General features: G+C 38.1%; 1 protein-coding gene across 6 annotated transcripts in view; it reads right to left on the reverse strand.

Annotated features, from left to right (window-relative positions):
* The window catches only part of ATP2B1 (ATPase plasma membrane Ca2+ transporting 1), a 125,409-nt gene that overhangs the window by 94,676 nt on the left and 6,541 nt on the right, over window positions 1-24,192 (reverse strand). The window lies entirely within an intron of this gene.

Here is a 24,192-nt window from a genome sequence, read left to right on the forward strand (position 1 = left end):
TGCATTAGGCAAAATTACTAACTTACTAACTGCCCCACCTTCCTGCACAAAGTAAGAGTTTATGTGAAAGACTTTTAAACAGTGACTTCATCAGTGAATAATGTAGATAAATAGGGTGACTTGTGACCAAAAATAAAGGTGACTAAAAGGAGTGCCTTTTTTTTTTTTAACCCCATGTTTCAAACCAAAGTGATTCTACAATGGAAATCAATCCCTTCATGGAACACAGAAGGATTAAATGATGTGACTCAAGAGGTTTAACAAAGCCATTTTTTTAAAAAAAAGTGGCCGTTTGACCTCCATTTCATGTTTCCTTCTAGTGAGTGGAAAAAGAACCTGTCAGTGACTGACATTCAGAAATGGCTCAATGAATAATGAGCCTGCTAATTAAGCCTTACTCCTCCTCACCTCCATGCTGTTATTCATATTATTTACCTTCCAGAATGATCTCTTTGCTCCTTCAGTGCATCTTACACAGCAAAGCCTGTTTAAAAGTACTGCTGGGGAATCACAAGTGGTGAGGATACAGTAAGATTTCATGCATCTTCTCCAATACATTTAGACAATATGGTAACAGCCGTAAGACTAAGAACATGCCCTCCAGTCATGGGAAATAGGAAGCTACTTTGCGTCTGTCTTACTAACACAAATCAAGAACTGCCTTAACAAGCCACTGAACCTGTATACTGCCAGCAAAGCTCAATATCAGCCGTGCAAAAAGTCAAAATAATTTTGGCATCAATTCTTAAAATTCAAGTAACTCTGGAAAAACATTTGCAATTTACGTATTCTTCAGAGGCTCCTCATTCCCATACTTACACACATTGTGGTCGTCAGTACACCAGGCACCTATCAAAGTGCAGTATTTTGCCAAACCAGGTGTTTTACAGAGATTATATAAAGTTCTTTCACTGGTGAAGCAGCTACCCAGCACCACCTACAGTGACACGTCCCACGGCATGTTGTTACTTCCACGGGAAGGCTTGCACTTCAGCCCCTATCTTGGTTTACACTCCTGAGTAGATCCAAAGCTGCTTACAGCATTAAAAAAACTCCTTGTTTCAGGCTCTCAGAAAAAGGTAAACATTACGCGAACTTTCAAGCCAAGTTCAGAAAAACGCATTTGAAGATGTTCTTAAACTGGAGTTAGCCTAAATTGCCCACAGCCTATTTTCGCAAGGTCTAAGGCTAAGAATTGTATCTTTTTAAATAGGTTTAAGGGGTTTAAGAAAAAAAGAAAAGAAGAAAAAAAGAATATGCCATAAAGACTAGTCATGCTCTCAAAAGTCTAAAATATTTCACATCTAACCCTTTACAGAACACTTCTTGATCCGTGGTCTAAAGCAAGCAGTTCCCAAAACTAGCTGTGTAACCAAATAATCTAAAGAACTTCAAAATAAATACAGAGTCCTAGGCCTCACTCCATACCAAGAGAATCAGAGTCTCCAGGACTAAGAACCTTAATTTTAAAAGCTCCACTAGAATTTCTGAGTCAGGAGGATAATGGTAGCAGCCTGAATACCAATCTCTCTCTCTCTCAAAATACAAAAATCACATAGTGCAAATAAAACCACACATGACCCCCAGCATTACTAGGAGACAGAATACCACAAACTTCAAATTACCTACAAAGTAAAAAAATAAACACCAAGTCCAACAGAGCTCCCACTGCCTTGCACATCTAGAGCTGCACTGCACAGGACAGAAGACGCTTAAGAGACTCAACGGGAAAGAAAAGGGACCAGAGGACACAGATGAAGTACAGAAAAAAACCACCCAGAGAAAAAGAATGCCCAACATCATCAGCTACCCAGGAGGAGACTGAATGGGACCAGCAATGGAAATACAGACTCAAGCAAGCAGTGCTTCCGAGGATGAGGCAGAGAACAGAGAAGGGAAGTGCATCACAGAGAGATGGCAATGAAGGAAAAGAAGGGAAAATTAAGGATCCTGCAGAAACCAGAGAAAAAGACATATAAATTCCCACCTAATTTCTCCACTACTGCCATCATCCATTAAAAACAACAACAAAAAACCCAAAAAAAAAACCCAAAAACAAAATTTCACTATTTTGACTTGAAGGCATTTATGAACTAAGAACCCTGTCCACAAAATGCCTAGGAATAGGGAGGGGGAAAAAAAAATCAAACCAATTCCATACAAAGCTACTGGAGAAGGAAAACAGAAAATGCAAATCACAACATTTCCATTGACAAACACTCTCTCCATAAAGCAACAATGACAACACACACCAAAAAACCGCGAAACATTAGAAAACTGCAAAGCAATACCTCAAATTGAGTTAAATACCCTCAACCAAGTATCTGGAGATATTAAAAACAAATATTACCTAGAACGAAAAACACAAAAACTACACACAGAAATGAAACAAAAATCCAGTAAGAAATGCAATGACAACTGATCACTCTCAGAATAAAGAAAAAAGGACCAATTTTTGAAATTAATAAGTTACAAAATGTTCAAGGAAGAATGGATGTGAATGAAAATCTAACAAGAGACACTGAAGAAAGGCAGGAAAATAAGAAAATGAAAATGAGATGAAAGAGTAAAACGCATCAAAAGAAAGTGTCTTAAACATAACACATGCAAGAGATCCGACACTGTGTAACCGGAGTCATTTAAGAAAAGAAAGGAGCAAAATTAATATTTAAAATTATAATTCAAAAAATCTTTCCAGAAATTAAAAAAAAAAAATCTAAACCTGTATATAGAAAGCATTCAATGTATACCTGGGAAATCTGACCCAGAACAATCTACTTCAAGACATGTCTTGGTAAAAATACTCAAGTTTAAAGACAAAGGAAAAATCCTTGGGGGGGGATCAAATTACTTTTAAAAGTAATAAAATTAGACTTCAAAAACAATGTACAAAAAATAAACAGTGGAGAAACATTTTCAAGAAATTTAACAATGTGGGAGCCAAGCTTTCCTTCAAATATTAAGCCAACAGAAAGAAAAAAAAAAAAACAACAATTTTAACTGTAGAAGAACCCAGGAATACTATACACACATGTCCTTACTGAAGAATTTACTAGAAGATGGAACTTCATCCAAGAGATAACTGGAGGAGTTTTAACAAAAGAACTAATGGTGAGCGTTCAACAGATTTAACTGTAGAACAAAGACAAAGGTTAAGAACATGGTTAATATAACAGAATGTATGTGTTAACACATGCTGACGAAGTAGAAAAAAATGCACAAATACACTAAATAAAATGACAAAAAAGGAAACAATCTTAAAACCTAGATGAAATGGATACTTTCTCAAGAAAACACAGCTTACCAAAACTGACCACAGCAGACATAATGAAACAGAAAGTTACCAAAAAAAACCTTGCACAAAACAGCACCAGGTCTGGCGGGTTTCACAGAGCAATCCCACTAAACTTTCGGAGATCAGGATCCCAATACTACGTAAATTGTTTCAGAGAATACAAAATAAAACTTTCAAGTTTCTTATGAAGCAAGTGTAACACTGATATCTAAACCTAATAAAGACAGAATAAGACCACACACTAATATCACAAAAACTGATTCTATTTTTTTTTTTTTTGAGAAAGAGAGCAGGTGAATGCATAGGGAGGACGGGCAGGAGGAGGAAAGAGAGAATCTTAAGTAAGCTCCATGCCCAGCGCTGAGCCCAATGCAGGGCTCTATCTTATGACCCTGAGGTCATGACCTGAGCCAAAATCACGCTTTAACCAACTGAGCCACTCAGGCGCCCCTGATTCTAGTATGTGATTTAGGACTTCTTCGAACAGACTCCAACTCCACATTAAGGGAAAAAATACACCAAGATAAAATGATATTTATACCCAATGCAAGAATAGTACAATATTAGAAAAGCTAATAGTTTAAGTAGAAACAAATGCATAATTAACATATTATATATATAGATTCTAAGGTCAGTTAATTGATAGGGAAATACTACAGTCATTCAATATATGGTCAAAAACAAATGCCCACCACATCCATTACTATTTAACATTATTTTGAAGGTTATCAGCCAATGATTTAGACAAAATAACCAAACAACGAGAAAAGAAAAATAAAACAATCCCTATAGATTACATGACAATATATCGGGAAGACCCTAGACTCCAGAACTAAGAATCAATGAAAACTAACTTAATGGGGCACCTGGGTGGCTCAGTCAGTTAAGCATCTGCCCTTTAGCTCAGGTTATGATCCCAGTGTCCTGGGATCGAGGCCCCTTTCAGGCTCCCTGCTCAGCGGGAAGCCTGCTTCTCCCTCTGCCTCTACCCCTTCCCCTGCTGATGCTGTCTCTCTCTCTCTCTCTCTCTCAAATAAATAAAATCTTTAAAAAAACCTAACAGTGAAACAAATGGATATGGTTTAAGGGTTAAAATCAATGCCCTCCACATACATAACTAATAATCAAGGAGAAGATGCAAGCCCCGTTACAATAGCAACCAAAAAAGACTGAAAATATTTACAAATAAATTTAAGAAATGTTCAAAATCTACATTAAAAAAAAAAATCCTGTTAAAACACTCCTGAAAGACAGCAGTGTAGACTTGAACTGGAGAGACATCCCTTATTTATGATTAGGACATCTCAACATCATCAAGACGTCAGTTTTCCCTAAATCAATTTGTAAATGTAATGTGATCCAAATAAAAACAGCAAGCTTTTTTCTGGAACTAGACAAACTGATGCTAAAGTTTATATGGAAAAATAAACACACAAGATTAGTCAGGAAACTACAGCTAAGGAAGAACTATGATGGGGAGATCAGCTCTACCAGATAGTAAAACGTACTGCAAAGCCTCTATGAATAAAGAGTGTGGTACCGATACATGAAAAGCCCAAAGGACTAGAATACAAAGTCCAGAAAGAGGCCTAACTACACACTGAAATTAGTATATAATAACGGTAGTAACTCAGATTACTTGACAGGGAGGGGAAGCCGAGATGAGCTGTTTCATAAATTGTATTGGGACAACTGGACAGTTACTTAGACAAATGTGAAACTGTATCTATCCATCCCTAATACCATATAAAAATAAACTCCAAATGAATCAAAGACATAAAACTATACAAAAACTAGAAGAAAACATAAGTGAATCCCTCCACAACTGGAATGTAAGGAAAAGTTTTCTGACTATGACTTAAAAGTCAGAGGCATTAAATAAGAATGATAAATACGACCACAAAATTAAACTTCTACATGGCAAAACACAACTTAAGCAAAGTCAAGACATAAATAATAAATATGGAGAAAGTTTCTGCAACATCACAGAAAAAGGCCTACTTCCCCTAAAAGAAATGTTTTAAGTGGAAGACAAAAATAGTCCTATAGAAAAATAAGCAAAAGTCAGAGACAATTCCCCAAAATATAAAAAGAGCCTGTAAAAAACAGGAAAATGTCACTTCTAGAGAAATGCAAATGAAAACTCTTGTGAAATACCATCTCTTACCGAACATATTAACAAAAATTCAAAAGCTGGAAAATATACTATTTAGTCAGGCTTTGGGGAAACAATGGATTCACCAGCAATGTATGCAAAATGTCATGGGGCAGTTCTAAAACGCAGTTACAGATTTCTAACACTAGTCCCACGGAGAAGTGGGGTCTACATTCCTACCCTTGAACAGAGGGCAGACTTTGGGACTGCTTCCACTAATAGAGTACCACCAAAGTAACATCAGTGGACTCAAAGCTACGTCATAAAAGCCCATGTAAGCTTCTGCGGCTGTCTGCAACACTCACTCTCGTGACATACCCTCTGAGAACCCAGGCTGCCAATTCTGTGAAGCAGCTACAACTGCATTGAGAGACCATGTGTACAGATTTTGGCGGACAGTCTGAACTAAGCCCAGCCTCAGTCATCTCAGTCAGGGCTGAGTGAAGGTGCTGCCATATAATCGTAGTCCCTATCTCCCAGTGATGTGAGACCCCCTCCCCCGCCCCAGTGGACCCTCCAGACACCGTGGGCAAGAGCCAAGATACCCCGTTCTCCCCTGCCCAAATTTCTCATCCAGAATCTAGGAATATAATAAAAGGATTGTTCTATACAATTAAATTTGGTGTGAGTTTGTTAAACAGTAATAAATAACCAGCATATCCCTATGGAAGGGAATCTGATAATAGCTAATAAAACTACTATTATTTACCCTCCATCTCAGCAAATCTCGCTTCCAGGAGTTTACTTTGAAGATATATCTTAACAACAGGAAAATACATACACAAAAAACTACTCACTGCAGCATTAATTGTAACTTCAAAATGCTGGAAACTACCTAAATGTTCAAACATAGGAGAGTGGTTGCATAGAGAAGAGCACATACAGCAGAATATCATGCAACTATTTAAAAAAAAAAAAAAAAGAGGAAGATTTCTGTAAGCAATATGGATGTGCAAGATCTATCAAGAAGGGGAAAAAAGCAGAGTGCAAAACATACAAAATGTTTTGTATTAAGAAAGAAGAAATAAGAAAACATACATAAGTCTGTTAATTTTGGGAAAAGAAACAAACAAAGAATACACCAGAAAACAAGAAAATTAATTACCTGCAAAAAGGGCAGGGTTGGGAGGGCTGAAAGGAAAAAAAGAAGGGACAATTCTGAGTATACCCCCCCCCAAGATTTTATTTATTTATTTGAGAGAGAGTGAGAGAGCAAGAGAGCACGAGCAGGGGGAGGAGCAGGGGGAGAGGGAGAAGCAGACTCTTCGCTGAGCAGGGAGCCAAATGTGGGGCTCGATCCCAGGACCCCAGGATCATGACCTGAGCCAAAGACAGAGGCTTAACTGACTGAGCCACCTAAGTGCCCCCTGAGTATACATTGTTTATGTGTAGTGTTGACTTCTGAAGTCACACGGACGTTCTACATATTCAAACTATAAAATTGAAACAAAAAGGGTTGGGGGGAGGAGCTAAAACTGGAAACGTAATTAAGGAGCACCCAACTCTATTTTTTTTTTTTTTAAGATTTTATTTATTTATTCGACAGAGATAGAGACAGCCAGTGAGAGAGGGAACACAAGCAGGGGGAGTGGGAGAGGAAGAAGCAGGCTCATAGTGGAAGAGCCTGATGTGGGACTCGATCCCATAACGCCGGGATCACGCCCTGAGCCGAAGGCAGACGCTTAACCGCTGTGCCACCCAGGCGCCCCCACCCAACTGTATTTCAAATGAATAAAATGGCCACACTGAAGGGGATGGGGGAGAACCTAATGCAAATAACTTTTAGACAAAGTTTTATTTTTACTATACAGCCTTAGAGTCTTGGGGGAACGGGAATATAAACAAACCTTAAACTTCTCTTAGTAGCTCTTTTTATCATCGTGGCATGAAGATAGAAGTTCTCCAATTATATCATGTGTACGACAAGACTAAGCAAAGTGTTAATATCGAAAGCTACAGTTCTCACTGTGGAAAGAGAGACCAAAGGAGGAAAAAAAAAAAAAAAAAGGAATGGGGGAAGGCAAAGAAGAACAATGTGGACTGGACTGGAACGGGAGCTATCAGTATGAATTTCGTACATATATACACATACGTATTCATATATATGAAATACACCAATAACGTGTACATGTTTATACACTTCTTAAAATACAAGAATCTTTAAGCATGAGGGAAACACTGATCATTCACATAAGAACTATAAAATGAATGAGGGCTGTTTTTGATATCCAGCAAAAATCAACACCACCAAGAGGAGAGCACGTTTTCAAAGAAACTGGCGATTTTGTAGCACCTAATGATAGAGTGGTGCTCGTTCCGCATTGCCTCATCTTCTGTCAGTCCCTTTGAGACTGGACGGGAGAACGAACTTGGTGTCCCACCCTCTCTCCTTCTTGCTTGCTACCCTGCATTAATGTAAGGGGCTCCCACGTCTCAGACGCGCAGTACTAGCACCTGAGCTTCATCTCAGAATTCTGATGACCAACTGGTTATAACCCCATTTCTATGGGAAAGTTTGTTTCAAGTTCTAAATCAACAAAAATGAACTTTTGAAGCATAACACAATTTTCCTCACTGCCTACATTTTAACACAAAAGCTTGTTTAAAGTAAGTAAACATTAAATTTTGAGCTCCAGGCACCACTCTACCTAATTTCGATTTTTCATCATAGTGTCTGCCCTCTTTTGGGATAGTCCTCCAAATTCATAGATAAAATTTAATAGGTAAGGAATGCCTCATCAAGAGAGAGACATTTCAGCAAAGATTTGAAGGAGATGATAAATATTCTGGGAATTGAATTTCTTACTAACGAAGTCTGAAGTCAGTTTGCCTCCAATAACAAACAACGAAGTACTCGCTTTCAACCTCGAATCAAATACCATCTCTTTAACTCACTGAATTGAGAGCAAATAGAATAGCAGATAAGCAAAACCAACAATACTTCCTCAACATTCTGTCTTCTATTTCCCCCTGCAGCCCCATCTCATCACTCCCATCCCCAAGGAGATTGCTCCCTCTATCTCCGGGGCATTCTTCAGCAATTTCTCTCAACCCAAACAGAAGATAGGACATCAGAGATTCTCAAAGTACCGTCCCCAGACCAGCATCATCAGCATCCCTAAGAGCTTGTTAGAAATGCAAATTCTCAGACCCACTCCAGACCTATTAAATCAGAAATCCTGGGGGTGGGGCCCAGCAATGCGTTTGAACAAGCTTTCCAGGTGATTCTGATGCATGCTGAAGTCTGACAACCATGTCCTCTTTGACTAAAATAACACTTAACTGTCAATTTATTTGTGTTCCCTGTTAGGGACGGAATTGTGCCTCCTCAAAATTCATTATGTTGACTTACTAACCCCCAGTGTGACAGTCTTTGGAGATAGGGCTTTTAAAGAGATAATTAAGGTTAAATGAGGTCATAAAGGTGGGAACCTATTCCAATAGGACTGGTATCCTTATAAGAGGAACAGACACCAGGGATGTGAGCACAGAGGAAAAGCCACGAGAGGAAACAGCAACTCGGCTATCTACAAACCAAGAAAAGAGGCCTCAGGAGAAAACCAAACCTGCCGACACCTTGATCTTGGACTGCTCGCATCCAGAACTTTGAGGGGGGAAATGTTTCTTAAGTCGTCCGGCCTGTGGCATATTGTTCTAGGAGCCCTAGCAGACTAATATATTCTCTTTTACTTCAAGCAATATTTAATTTTAATGCTTTTTCTCTCTAGGTATGAACTGAAAACACCGGCCACGGTTAGAAAATTCCCTGAAATTCCCTTAAGCATCTGTAAAACTCATTTTTCAACTCAATCTTTCACCCTTTTTAGATGATAAGAAGGATTATTTTATACCCTAACTCTCCTGAGAAGATAAACCAGAGGCATATACCCGCTTAAGCTGTTAGAAGTCTATTTCTAAGTACAAAATGGTGTGCCTTCCAAGATCTACAATCCATCCCAGTTTGACTTTGGTCTACTCTTTACTGGACCCCTTTCTCTTGCCCCCTATTCTCCCCCTGAACGCCTGATAACTCATATGCTTTTGAGGACATTCACTTTTAGTTTGTAATTAAGGATATAAAAATCACAACTGTATTTCCTCTTTTATCCAATGTAACGGAGCACATAATTAAACCTTCCAAATAATCTCCTAAAAGGAAACTTTAGCAAAAATGGTGCTACACTGAATACATTCTTTATTAAGAACTACTGACATGTAATAAAGGAACATTAGCTTACCGATCACATTCATCGACACCTAACCGACTAAGAACACTCTCCAGGCACAGGCCACTTCCACGGGCTTTACTACGCCTACACTAATGCACAGCGTATGTGCGTTCAATCCCAACACAAAACTACATGATTGGGAAGGGTTTCGTGTTCCAAGCATGTGATGTGCGTGGGAGGTGTGCGTGAGCGCGCAGATGCATGTAGCAGATGTACATTAGCTGAACTGACAGTAAGTGTCACTCTAGCGGCTGCACAGATACTAAGATAAAACAACTGAATATCCAAATAAAAACATAACCCTCGCTACCATAGGTCCCTAATATCCCTAAGTACTTTAACATTATATCCTTTGGGGTTACTTATGTTTTCTAGAAATACAAATTAGCCTCTGAACATATTAGGCAGTGAGGTCAACAAAGTGGCCAATCTAATCACCTAGTCCCTTCCCCATCTACATAATACGAACAGCACCATTTTCCTATAAAGATACTACTACACAGAATGCCTTTCTAAAATGATATAAAACTCTCATTAACTAAAACTTAACCTGAATATTTACTTAATGAAAAAATTTCTGCTCCAATTTAAAGAAGCAGTCAAGTTTATAAATGAGACCTCCTTTAAAAATACAGTCCAAATATTCTTGAAAAGCATAAATTCAGCTCATTCTTCCTCTTAATGTACATGATCCGATGAAGACTTGATGGTAAAAATTATAAAACTGGGGTACCCGAATAAAAGAAATGTTCAGTTTTATCCCATACACTCTATCTGCCGAGAGAGAAAAATATTAATATTTTGGGGATAAATTTCAACAAGGGATTGAAATAAATGTTACCTCGCAATTTCATTCGCTAGATTTTGTAAGTTATCATAATAATTGCTTTTACAATGTTTAAACAAAAATGCTTCATGTATCTGGAAGTCACTGAAAGATGTCAAAATAAGGAGGTAAAACTCATACAGTGCATGCAAGATCATTCTTTGTATCAATTTAGTCATGTGAGAATACTAAGTGAGATGTGTTAAAAAAAAAAAGTTTAAAAACCTGTAAGAACACTGTTCTTCCAAGTATTAGGAGAAGAAAACAAGGACCAAACTGCTGACCAATTGAGAAGCTCCGATATTAGCCCCCAAAGGCACCCACCTTCTTATAAATTAGACATGATCAGATCAAAATCTTTGGCAAGCATCTAATCCAAGGAGAAGATGAGGCCCTCAGACAAGGTCATTTATGTATGTTTATTGTACCAGAGGATGAACTTCTAGCACTTTCTTTCATTTAACCACCGAGCTATCATTTTATGTTCTTCTTCATTACTGAGGATAACTGAGTGACCCATAAAGGAACAGTTAAGGCCTATCAGTTGCACAAATCCTTTAGATTATAAAATATCTGGAGGTTGACATGAGTTTTTGCACAACTATTACAAACTGCAGAACAGAGAACTGACCTACAAGGATCAGAGGTCAGAGGTCAAGCTCTGGACTACTCAAATTCATGAAAGCATTTAATCCTAAATCTTGCTCATTTAGTATCACTATTTACAATAAATAAATGGAAAGACAATACATTTCCATTTATATAGGACCGAGGCTACCTACTTTAACCAACACTGACCCCTGCACCCACTGCAATACTTGAAACTATGCTGACACAACATAATTTTAATCCTCACCTATTACTCTACTATATTTGTACTTAAATTCATCTGTCTTACCTAGCTGTTCATAAACCAGTTAAGGAGATACTTCTTTTGATCCTCATCTTCATCTCCTACCCTTTCTCCTGTAGTGTACACAGCGTTATGCACACAGAAGTTAAGCAAGTGTTTTCTAAATATTAAGTGCCACTGTAGAGTAGTATAAATACAGAAGTTGTGACAGTCTGCACTGCATTTGTACCAATCCTATGACAAACCCGGAATTCACTTTTTGACTTAAATTCATATTGGCTACTTGACTTTCTACAGTATAAGCATAAAATGGCTAGGAATTCCAGTTATGAACTTTGTGAATACGTGGATTTTTTTCTCGTAAGCATTTACTGAAAATCTAATAAAACCAGACTCTGCCCTAAATACTGTTTACTATTCAGTATGCCTATAAAATAACTGATATATCAAAATACGTATCAGAACACATATAGCCTAAAAATATTTATTTTTGTACCAAGATTTAATAACCTTATCTCATCCTAATAAGGCTGCCAATGCTAAAAACATTTCAAGCACTCTTATTCTGAAATGTCCTTTAGAGCCTAGGTCACTCGTTAAAGAAAATATCCTCAATGGCAGCAAATCTTTATTTTTTTGAAGATCTATCATCAAGAATAACTTTGTAATAAATTTCATTAATAAGGTGGATGGCTCACACAGTGTTTGTTCTAGGGATACTGGTTGAAAACTTGTATCACAGAAACTTGTCTATTGAGGCAAGTGTCCATGAAAGTTATTTTTTAACATGGAATTTCCAGTATCAATTCAGAATGTCAACATCCTGAGCCCCAATGAGTTCCTCAAATTCATAAGACAAATTCAACAGAACTATGCTTTTTAAAAAATGAGTAAACATGTATTTTGCCACTTATTATTTATCACTTATTAGTTCTGACATCAGCACTTTCTTGGATCTTGAGTGTTAATGCTTTTCTACTACAGACCATCACTTTTTCCCCTAAACAGATCAGAAATACCACATTCCACCAATAGTTACTCTTTCCTCCTACTATTGCTGGCAGCATAAAATCTCCTGTTAAGGTCAGGATGATATCAAGTCTTCATTGTTTGTCACTTTAAATACGTGGCACAACCTTCCCACAACTTAAGCAAACTAGATTTAAATGTGGCTTTTTGCTGTCAGTATTTAGAGAATGAAGAAATCAAATGCCTAGCCTCCTGTACATTTTTCATCAAACCTTAGGTGAACAGATAAGCACTTCAAGATTCATCCAAAAAAATTTAACCCCCTCCCCCAAATGTACCTCTTGATGTCACTTTAAACTTCTGGTAATAAGTCAGAGGCCCAAGAGTGCGTTACAGCAGAAAAAGAGGGGACCAGGGAGCTGGAGCTGGGCCCACATACCTTCTTGGTCATCAGCATTTCGGAAGGTAAATTGACTCACGTTTCTACCTTACAGGGAGTCACCACCTTATCTGGAGGGCTGCTATTCAAAGTAAATGATACCATGCTACACGCAGCACACTTCTGACACAATCTATCCACTTAACTATGAAACGAAATCAGATGCTGTTTTTTTTTTTTTTAAGATTTTATTTATTTATTTGAGAAAGAAAGCGAGAGACAGAGCACAAGCAGAGGGGGAGGGACAGAGGGAGAGGGAGAAGCAGGTTCCCCACTGAGCAGGGAGCCAGATGCGGGGCTCAATCCCAGGACCCTGGGATCATGACCTGAGCTGAAGGCAGCTGCTTAACCGACAGAGCCACCAGGCACCCCCAAGATGCTTTACTTTCATGACTTCAAATACAAAGCCAGTAAGCCAAATCCATTTTCCTTAACTAATGCAGTGGTCTCAAGTCTGTGACTGTTCTGGGTGCTCACACGCTTCATGTCAAAAGCCCTTAATTATGCAGCAGAATCAGGTTATGAGATACTTGCCCTAAGCGGAAACTTAGCCTTAGAAAGAAAAAACTTGAAATATTTTACATAAAACCTTCCAACAACATACCACAAAATTATCTTGGACAACTTTAAAAAGTGAAACATAATTAAACTGGCAAGTAATCACTGAAGAGTACTGTTCATTTTTTTTAAGACCTGCAATGTACCAGGCACTAGTGCTGGGAAGGAACTAACCCAGACCTTGTTTCCTTGAGGAACTCTATCTATGGACTTGCAAACAGATATAGATAATAAATAATACTTTAGAAGTGCCATATTTTCGGGGCACCTGGGTGGCTCAGTTGTTAAGCATCTGCCTTCGGCTCAGGGCGTGATCCCAGGGTTCTGCTTCTTCCTCTCCCACTCCCCCTGCTTGTGTTCCCTCTCTTGCTGGCTGTCTCTCTCTCTGTCAAATAAATAAAGAAAATCTTTAAAAAAAAATGCCATATTTTCCTGGCTCAAATATATTTCGGGAATCATGCTTTCCACTTCCCAGCATTTTTAGCCCATAAAATAGATAATTCCACCCTTTTTTCCATGTTGAGTTGATGGGAATTTGAATCTCTAATTTTTGCTTTTTTAAAAGATCTTTCAAAGTTCTATAATTAAAAAGTAACGCTGAAACCAAAAGCTAGTTTATACAGACTGCTTGTCACACACCAGGCAGAGCAATTAAAAGGAACAGAATTTGCCACCTCTCAGAAAAATCACACAATTATCAAAGAAAGGGTAATGTTTCTTTTTTATGCATTAGCACTCCAAGTTACTATTACATGAAGGCCAAAAAAAAATTAAAAAACATAAAGACCATTAAAAAAAAATCTTGAGTTTAATCAATAGGAAATGCAAACAAAACCTATATACTAAGTCTCAAAGTTACAGGTCAATTGCAAAGATGTTAAGGAGGCTAAGATCTTAGAACACAGGTTATAAAAAGCAACATGTGACCATGCTGTTAGTTAGTTAGTTAGTTTTACTTTTTTAAAGAGAGAGAGAATCTTAAGCAGGCTCCATGCCCGTCGACGAGCCCAAAAGGCTCCACCTCACCACCCTGAGATCATGACCTGAGCTGAAACCAAGAGTTGGATGCTTACCTGACTGAGCCACCCAGGTGCCGCCACCATGTTGTTATTCTTAAGCAATGGCTAAAATGATTTACATGACTTGTAACTCAGAAAAGGCTGGAGCTCAAATTTTTCTATATTGAATAAAGTGCAATATTCCTATAATATGCTTCCATCAGTAAGTAAAGGTGTTTCTGTGTATTTTTCATTTTACTCCCCACAACTATTATTAAATCAATTTATTTCCTAACCCGTGTTTCAGAATCAAGGAAACATTTACTTAGTACAAAGTAATGGCCACAGACATGGAAAGGACCTTGCCTAGGGAAGCTGGGGGAATGCTTCATCAAAGAACTGACTGAAGTGTGTCCTGAAGGAAGAGCAGTATTTTATAAAGTGAGGAATTTAGGCAAGGGGAACATGATGTCCAAAGTATGTCACAGAATAATGTGCAGGCTGGGCATATCTGTAATACAGTAAGAACTGCTGGGATGACTGAACGTGACCACTCTGACAGCAGAGATGGGGCAGCATAAGGGCTCCGAGTCCTACTGGACACACATGAATTCAGCAGGTGCCAGGAAAGAAGCATCTAATTTTCTGGGCAGGTTGGGAAGGCTTCATAAAGGAGTTTCATGAGGAGTCCTAAAAGATGGGAAGAGCAGCACAGAGCTATTGTTTTTGAACCAAATTTTCCATGACTCTTTTTTCATAAGTTTTGTGAATTCTTATCTTTGATTTTAAAAATCTCCTTTCCACCATCAAATGTCAATTTTCAATTCTTTCCTGAGATACTTGCTCCTACCTCTGAACAACCTTTCCCGTTTCTCCAATTTTGTTCTCATTTGCAGTGTTCTGGGAAACCAGTTATCAAAATGTTACAGGAATATATGTAAAATGCTAGGGAACACACCTAGTAAACACCTACAAGGGAGGTGAGGCACTGGGAGTTTTGATGCAGGGACTTCTGGCTTCTACCACGAAGTCCCTGCCAATTTCCTGGTTCTCCACTTGTTTTACATGGTTCAGGAAGCCAGATAAATAATAGCCTTCAGGCTAGGAGGGAAATGACTCCACACCTCTCCCCATTCTTCTAGTCTCCTTCCTCTTTCATTCCTTCCCCTCTCAGAGGCATTCCGGACAGCAATTAGCCCAGTGATTTGCATTCCACAACAAGACTGCCATTACTCACGGAACTCGACACTATAGAATGCCATGATAAAGTTATTTTGGTACATTTTATCCTTTTACACCAGTAACTTTTCCAAGTAATTAAGAGATAGTACTTAAAAGAAAAAAAAATAACACCTGCTTTTAATACTCAAATACATATAGACAGATGTATAACTACTAAACATTTAAAAGTTACAATCGACTGTCCTATTCTCCCTCCTCTGTAGACTTCTGTAGCTGTCATCTTAAAGTTCTTAACACCACCATAATCTAGCATCTTTTAATGATGACTCCAAAATTCTTTGTGTACAGATACAACTTTCAGCTAAACTATCATCTGTTTAGACCCCCAAAACCACTCAAAATGTCTTCCTTTTTAACACTCTGGGGCATCTGCTTTATGGGGCTACCTGGTGTTGAGAACACTGGAGAGGCATGGCCAAAAAAATGTCAAAAAAAGGTTTCCCGCTTTTCAGGACAAAGACCTTCACCAATACAGCCTCCCTTGGTGAAACATTCCATCTGAATGTACAGATACCCATCAAGAATGGAGACAGTGAGGGCAAGTCCAAGATTATGACACAACTCAAAACTGATAGCCTGGCTGTATGTAGAATTACAAGCAGAGCTCAGCACAACTCAAAAAAACCTCCAAAAGTGATAGTGACACCAGGACAGAGATCGCTAGCAAGAGTTCTAAAAATAGCCCATGATGGCAGCAAAACTACTGAGGTTTGAAAACATGACAGCGGGCTCCAAAATGCCTTTCTTCTTTGTATAAGAATGACTGGAAACAATATATCCCCATTCATTATAGGAAGAGATCAAAGACCAGGAAGGAGACATGTGCACACACTTACATGGGTTCCTTGGAAGCACACGGCACCTGATGAATCACCGCATAAAAAAAGAAACCAAGAAGGAACACTGGACACTGACTGAGGCTGACTTAAAGCTCTGCATAACAGCCTCTCTTCTTGGCAGGTCACAGTTGTTATTATCTAGCACAGCGATCACATAGATATTTTTTGAAAGAATATATTCATCCAAAATCTTAAATTTTCCACTCAAAATCTGAGATTTAAAAAAAAAGTCAGATACAACGTCATAACTTGAGCTTGCTAGGACGCCCTCCCAAACACTACAGAACCTTCACTGCTGGGGATTAACTCAACACCCATTTGCACTTAAAACTTTAAGGTTAAACTTCTGTAGTTTTCTCCTCTATTAAAAAAAAGATACACTAATCTGTAAAGAAGCCTTTTAGAAAAAGTTTATGTATCAATGGCATTTTGAAATAGAAGTAACATCCATTTCTACGGGCTTCTTAGTATTCTATTCCACTTAGTAAAATCTATCTATCCTACTCTTTAAAAGCAGGGACGGTCGAACTGTTTCAGAAAGAATTAATTTATATAGTACAGTTACAACAAAATATTTCTCATCTTCAACAGTGTCATTCAGCTGACATATTATTTTGCTGAACTTAAAAGAACGAGTGTCTTGTGATAAAATCTCACCACAAGCATATTACAGTTTCTAAGGAGAAACAAAACAAGCATTTTGCTGGAGCCCAATGTCGGTGGACTGGAGCTCCAGAGTAGACACGAGGCGCTCATTCAAGAGTCACGATGAGCCTCACAGGTGGAAGGTACTGTGCGAGAGCGAGCAACAGGAAGTTAACAGTTCCTGCTCGCACACCGAACATCACAGAGAGGTGTCAAAAAGGAAACAACAGCAAAATATGAATTTTTTAAAGTGTTACGAGAATTTCAAAAAGTAAAGCAGAGACCTAGGAGTCAATGGCATTAACTGTACGCATAGTAAGAAAAGACAAAGAATCCCAGATACCCAACCAGCCTCACAGAAAGGAGGCTAGAAGAAAAATTTTAATGAAGAGATAACAAACTACCAGAATCCTTTAAACCCAGTAATTACAAAGGATATAATGATGGATGAAGATAAAGGTGTTTATTGGAGAATTTTTTTTAAAAGATTTTATTTACTTATTTGACAGAGAGAGAGACAGCCAGTGAGAGGGAGCACAAGCAGGGGGAGTGGGAGAGGAAGAAGCAGGCTCCCAGGGGAGGAGCCTGATGTGGGGCTCGATCCTAGGACTCTGGGATCACGCCCTGAGCCGAAGGCAGAGGCTTAAGGACTGAACCACCCAGGTGCCCCTATTGGAGAATTATTTAACATAAGAGAAAAATCTCAAAACCCAAACATCTAATAACAAGGAAATTAGACAGAGAATGGAATATCACAGTCATTAAAATGATATGAATGAAAAAAATATAATGACATGAGAAAATTATATAGTTTTCTTAAAAGCACACAATTATACTTACATTATCTCAAGCATGTTAATATGTGTACAAATTTTTTAAAGGATCAAAATTAAACAGAAGTAGATCAGAAGTGATTCTGTTTCATTTTTGCATTAGTCTATACTCCCCAGACATTACACCTCAGTGTTGTTACATCTTAAATTGGTAAAAGTTAAATTGCTAATAAGTCACTGTATTTTAGGATTTCCCTTTAAAACCATTAATAACCCTTTCCATTTTCAGTAGGGAATACCTTGCCCCCAAATCCCACAGAACCCAAGCATTTAAACAGGTTAATTTTTATAAATTGTGTAGAATAATACCTGGTGGGTAGAAAGCAATTACACAGGTGTTCATTTTATTCCATAATTTTAAATTCCCTTTATCTAAGTCAAAGTCACTACTGTGTTTTAGAGCTGGTCTATTTTTCATGGCACCCCAGCAAAAGAACATTAGCTTTTTGGTTTTCTTTTTTCTTTCTTTCTTTCTGAATTCTAACATCTCTTAAGAGACGATTGCTATCTCCCTCTGAGATTCTACTTCCTTCCCCAAAAAGAGCAAGAGGAAGAAATTCAGTCAAATATCGAGTTCCTCAAAGGGAAGACAGGAAATTAAGGAAGGGGGCAGAATTCTGAAACATGGTTAATTCTTAAGACACACCTACAAAAGTGTACTTCTTAACAGATTTTATTAAAGAGTCTCTCACACGTCAACATTTCATGGGATTGCACTCTCAACACTAAGAAGAACATATATTTATCCAGACCAAGAAATGGAGAAATCACATACCAGACTCTTATTAGGGAGAGCACTATATGTAATTATTTGGGGGAAAAAATGTCTTTACAGGTTTTTACGAGCTGCTTGGGGTGTGTGTGGAGGAGTGGTGGTGGTGTGGAAGATCCCAGGAAAACTCAAGAAACCAAAGATGGCGACCGACTGCTCTACATAATAAAGGAATGAGAAGAAATTTGAACTTGCAAAGTAGAGGAAGACTTGCAGGAGAAATAAAGGCCCCTGTTTTCTTTTCAGTCAAGTCCACACTGCTCACTTATGTTTTCGTAAAAATTGCTTCTTTTACCCAAAGTAATACTGAATTCTGCATCTAAGCCACACAAGATGGTGAACAGACACAAGAACTGAATTACAGGTGGCACACCTGGGGTATCCACACACATAAACTTAGTCCATGTACGTATTCGTTTTTAGTTTTGACAAACATGTATGTGTGTAACATCCATGTAGAGAAAGAGATCTACAAGACTTTTTTTTTTTTTCCTTTTTAATATTAGCATCTGTTTTAGCTCCCCTACTCCACTCTCCACTCGGAGGCACTGGGGAATAGGTATCATTCGTTTTAGTTCCTAAGCCCACCTCCACAAATAATACTGCAATGCTCCAACTTGCTTCTTCACTTTCGGGTGTTATCACTGGCAATCAATACCATTCTTCCTCCCACTCCCAACACAAACAGTAATATTTCCTGAAGAACTTTTATCTAGAATATATAAAGAAACTACGACTCAATAAGAAAGGCAAACAACCTAATTAAAAAGTGAACAGAAGATCTGAATGGACACTATACATTACTGGAACCCAAAATGTCCATCAACACGTAAATGGACAAAGATAGTGTGGTATAGCCATACAAGCAAATCCTTGTATCAGTGATAACAAAAGCTGAGCTATTAAGATATACAGCATGGGTAAATTCCACATAACTATGCTCAATGAGAGCCAGCCCAAAAAGAACGCATACTGCATGATTCCGTGTACTAGAAAATTCAAATTAATCTCTAATGACAGAGAGCAGATGAGCGATTGCCTGGGGAAAGGAGTAGATAGAAAAGGGGAAGGGAGGGAAGATTACACAAAGGCACAAGAAAATTTTTAGGGGAATGGCTGTGCTCATTAACCTGACCATGGCGATATTTTCACGTAACAAGTTTTTCACTTTAAATTTGTGCATTTTACCGCACGTCAATCACTCCTTAATAGGGCTGTAACGATTTTTTTTTAATTATGAAAGAAAAAAATAGGACACAAACTAAATAGGAGTTCTGAACTCACATGTGAGCCTTTCTGACTATGGAGTTCACCGTAGAGTGATCAGACTGGGACTTTTTTTTTTTTTCCTTTTGGACAAACCCCTCACACAAACACAGAGCCAAGGCCAGAATCTTCAGGTCCTTTTCCCTGAGCTGGTCAGAGTCCTCAGAGAAGACACTTCAACTCTGGAGACTGAAAGCTAAGAGAGGGAAGGCAGCTGGGAATCTTTAAACTCAACACATTCTCACATTCTAGTATACTTTTGGTGGGGAGCAGAGTTAAATGCCAGTTATATTCCACTTCTTTACCTGGAAGTCTTAGATAAATACATTTATTGAAAAGCTTTAGATTATTTTCATGAATGAAACACAGCATATCACAGATGAAACATCAAATGATGATAAACTAGTTAAAAGACGAAATTAGAAAGCAAACCAAAAAGAATTAAATGGCTGAAAATTTGGTGGCAGAGCGGGGAAAGAAGATCTACAACAGCCACAAAATTTTTTTAAGTCAAAACTTCCAAGAAAAAAAAATTAATAAAAGTCCTCAACCTTGTATTTTGCACTTTTTTGAGGAGGTAACAAACCCAGTGATTAACCCAAGGCCACTTGGGGAAGGTAAAAACTCAAGGTAAAACTCAAATTTAAATCTGGAGAAATCTGAACAAAACATCATAGAATAAAAACCCAAATCAGAAAATTTGGGTCCAGTCACACATAGCATAAAGACATAGGAATACCGTACCACAAGACACACAGCTCCTGGGTGGCTCGGCTGGCTGAGCATCGGCCTTCAGCTCCAGAGTCCTGGGATCGAGTTCCACGTTAGGCTCCCTGCCTCCCTGCTCAGCAGGGAGTCTCCTTCTCCCTCTCCCTCTGCCTCCTCCACCTCATGCTCTCTCTGTCTCTCATATAAATGAATAAAATCTTAAAACAAAAAAAAATAAAATAAGAAAAATAAAACACACAAACCCAGACACACAGGCTCTGAGAAAGGCAGGTATTCCTAGCAAAAGGAGTGAGGCAGCAAGAGGTCCAGAAGCAAAAGCGGATCAGGTAGGTTCCATCATTCAATTACATATAAAAATACAGCACAGTTTAAGCCCAAATGCAGGTGAATTGAAACTTAACCCTAAATCCACTCTGCACAAAGGGAAGGGCTGCCGGATTGATGCTCGTTTTTCGGATACCAGACATTCAGAGAGTTCGATCCTAGGGGATCTCCTTTTCCTAGACATCGCCATCATCTCTTTCCCACGGCACTGACTGATCTTCCTTGTATTCAGTCCTGTACTTGCACTGCCACCCTTAAACTCTATAGCTCTCCACCAGGTATCAGTTGTCAGGACCGTCTAAAGACCCTGGTTTGTGATTCACTTTGTAAACAAAGAGTACTTCGAGCATCACTCACTTAACTTTAGGACTAAATAAGGAAGAATGACAGCAAAGAAACCGAAAATCTCGCATACGTCTCGGTGTTAGCAGGGCAGCACGGAGTATGTGCCAGTGTCATCCACATTGTGTCCCAGCAGGAAAAGATCATGCCCTAACCCATTTCAACTTTTACTGGTTTCATGGATTTCTGCCTTCACAGATTTCCTTTTATTTTTTTCACTGCCAAAGCCATTCTACGCTCCTCTTTTGATCAGAAATTTTAGCATGATTACTACTGCCATGTTAAAGCAGAAGCAAGTCTTAGAATTCCTTCTGCAGTAATACCTTACCAACAATTAAGTCCATACAGTTTAGAAGAGCTGGAAGAACAATCACTGGAAAATGAATGAGCTTTGGAGAGCAACTTTTCTCAAGTGTTTTTTTAACATAACAGCTTATATACTAAATCTATGTAAATCATTAATTGCTTGAATGTTTGAAATTATGACTCATGTATTACATGAGCATTTAATATATATGATAAAGTCAAGTACAGGCTTTCCTTTCTTGACCTAAGAAAGGCAGTTAGAAGAATAACCACATCATACTATGCTTTAAACTTTAACAGAGACCATATATCTACACTTCTTCCTGACGCCTGCAATGATCCCACACCACGTCGTGAGCAAACAGTTCATTCTCAGTCCACGGAAAAGCTCTCTTGGAAAAATTAGAACCTTCAGCAAACAAACATTTAAGAACTTAGTTCCAACAGTATTTCTATCAATAAAGAGCAACAACAAGAACATCACAGCTTAAATTTTAAACCGTAATATGTTTCAAATCACGGCATTTTACATCATGCAATACGTTAACGGACTACAGATCCAACAAACGCATCTTAAGAACCTCCATCCTGACGGAAGAAAAGATGTCACAGAACTAACAGAAAAATGAAATTGGTCACTTTAAGATATAAATTTTAGCTAGTATAATGAATTTTAGCTAGTACAATGACTCATTACAATCAGAACAGAACCTAAGAGACAAATTAATTACTAAACTGAAATTAACAAATGGAAGACTTCCTATACAGAAGCTAAATTCTACTGTCCTAGCAACATTCTATGGAATACAGTTGTCTTCCAAAAGTAAAACAGGTTGTCCTATGAGTCCATATAAGTTAAAACTGCCAAGGTAAAAAGGCTTCAGAAATTCATCAAGAAAAACTCCTCAACCTTATCTGCTTTACCTTAACAACCAAGCCATACAATATCTAAGTCCTAAATCAATACGCCAAAAAACACTGACTGGACATTTGCTAGATAAAGTTCTATATACCCTCAAGAACCCACGTGCTTATCTCAACTCTACTATATTATCTCCAAATGAAATTAATGACTAAGAAAAAAAGATTTATAATAAATGGAAGTGTATGACCCAGACTACAAATACAGAGAAATTCAGACAAGGAAGTTAATGAGTGATGACTGAGAAATGTAGACTAATGGTAAGTTTTGAAGGATGGGACCACTTACAAAGACAGACAAGATCAAGGGTCCTATCAGGCGAGAGGAAAAAAATAATGAAGTCACAGCAAAGGGAATGAGGAGAGTGCATACAGAAGACTGTCACGCAGCGGGCAGTCACCGGCACGAAGGTACTACAGCACTGCTCTCAACTCCAGGAACCGCAATTCACAGTTTGACCGACGTGAATAGCACCCCCTGGAGGTGTGCAAAGTGGTGACCCCATTAAGTAATATAGAAAAGTGGTGATCCTGCTAGGTAATATAGAAAAGTAACAGGTGGGATGATCCAAGAAAGGGGCTTCTGTGAAATAAGGGAGCAAAACACTAAACACATTTACATAGATTCCACCCATATTACTGTTATCAAAGGATGGGAGAAGAACCAAATGGGAAAACTGCATAAACCAGCAATCTTGGATTTTAGTTTTGCCCGTCTTCCCCTAAAGAATCCCCTATTAATATTTCTTGAAGCCGGTGTTCTAAAACACACTTTGGAAAATACTGAGCTACTTTATAAAAGGCCTTCAGAGTCAAGTTGCATGTTGATAAAGAGAAAAATGAGGAACCGTTAAAAGTTTTAGTGAAGAAATGACAGCAGGAAAGCAATTTAAAAACAAAAGAAAAAGTTCTGGCACAAATATGAAAAACAGATTAAAGCAGCAGATCTGAGCATTATGAGAGTAAAAGACTGTTTAATATCCTTCTGGGAGCAAATTCACTGAGTTAGTACAGTGAACAATAAATCCACACTGTTAATAATCAAGTTATTTAAAAAGCATCTTTTAAACAATCAAATCCTTTTTCAGATCTATTTTTCAGAAAGTACAACTTTTCCTTCTGACGTTACCAGGTCTTTACAGTAGTCATACCAGCTTACAGTTAGGCAGTACAATCTCAGATTTCACAATGTAAGCAAGCACTGGTCCATTCAAAACCATCTTTATTCTTTCCCCCAGAGGCCCAGGTGACAATAATATTAATACAAAGCAGCTATCCCAGAGGCTGAGATACCATATTCTTGGAAGTTATTGCACTTAGAAATACCAAATAATGTTTCTACCAAAGAGTTAACTAAAGACACTGCATACTGTTTAAAACAGTTAACACTATCCCAGGAAAAATTTAATAAAAAATATTTCAAAAGAACATGCTGAAAATTTTACCCATAGTGTATCTGGATCTCTCTGCCAGAAATCTTTATTAGTTTCGATTTCCATAGTCATTTGTAAATTATAACCCAGGAGTCCTAAATATATCCTAAAGCACAGCCAACAAGCCAAAGCTTTTGGAACAAACAACAAAAAAATGTTCAACACAGTCTTGAAATGGATTTACTTCGAAATTAATTTCATCATAAAATGTATTTTAA

This window comes from Ursus maritimus, unplaced genomic scaffold, assembly GCF_017311325.1.
Source record: "Ursus maritimus isolate PB19 unplaced genomic scaffold, ASM1731132v1 scaffold_21, whole genome shotgun sequence".
Lineage (NCBI taxonomy): Eukaryota > Metazoa > Chordata > Mammalia > Carnivora > Ursidae > Ursus > Ursus maritimus.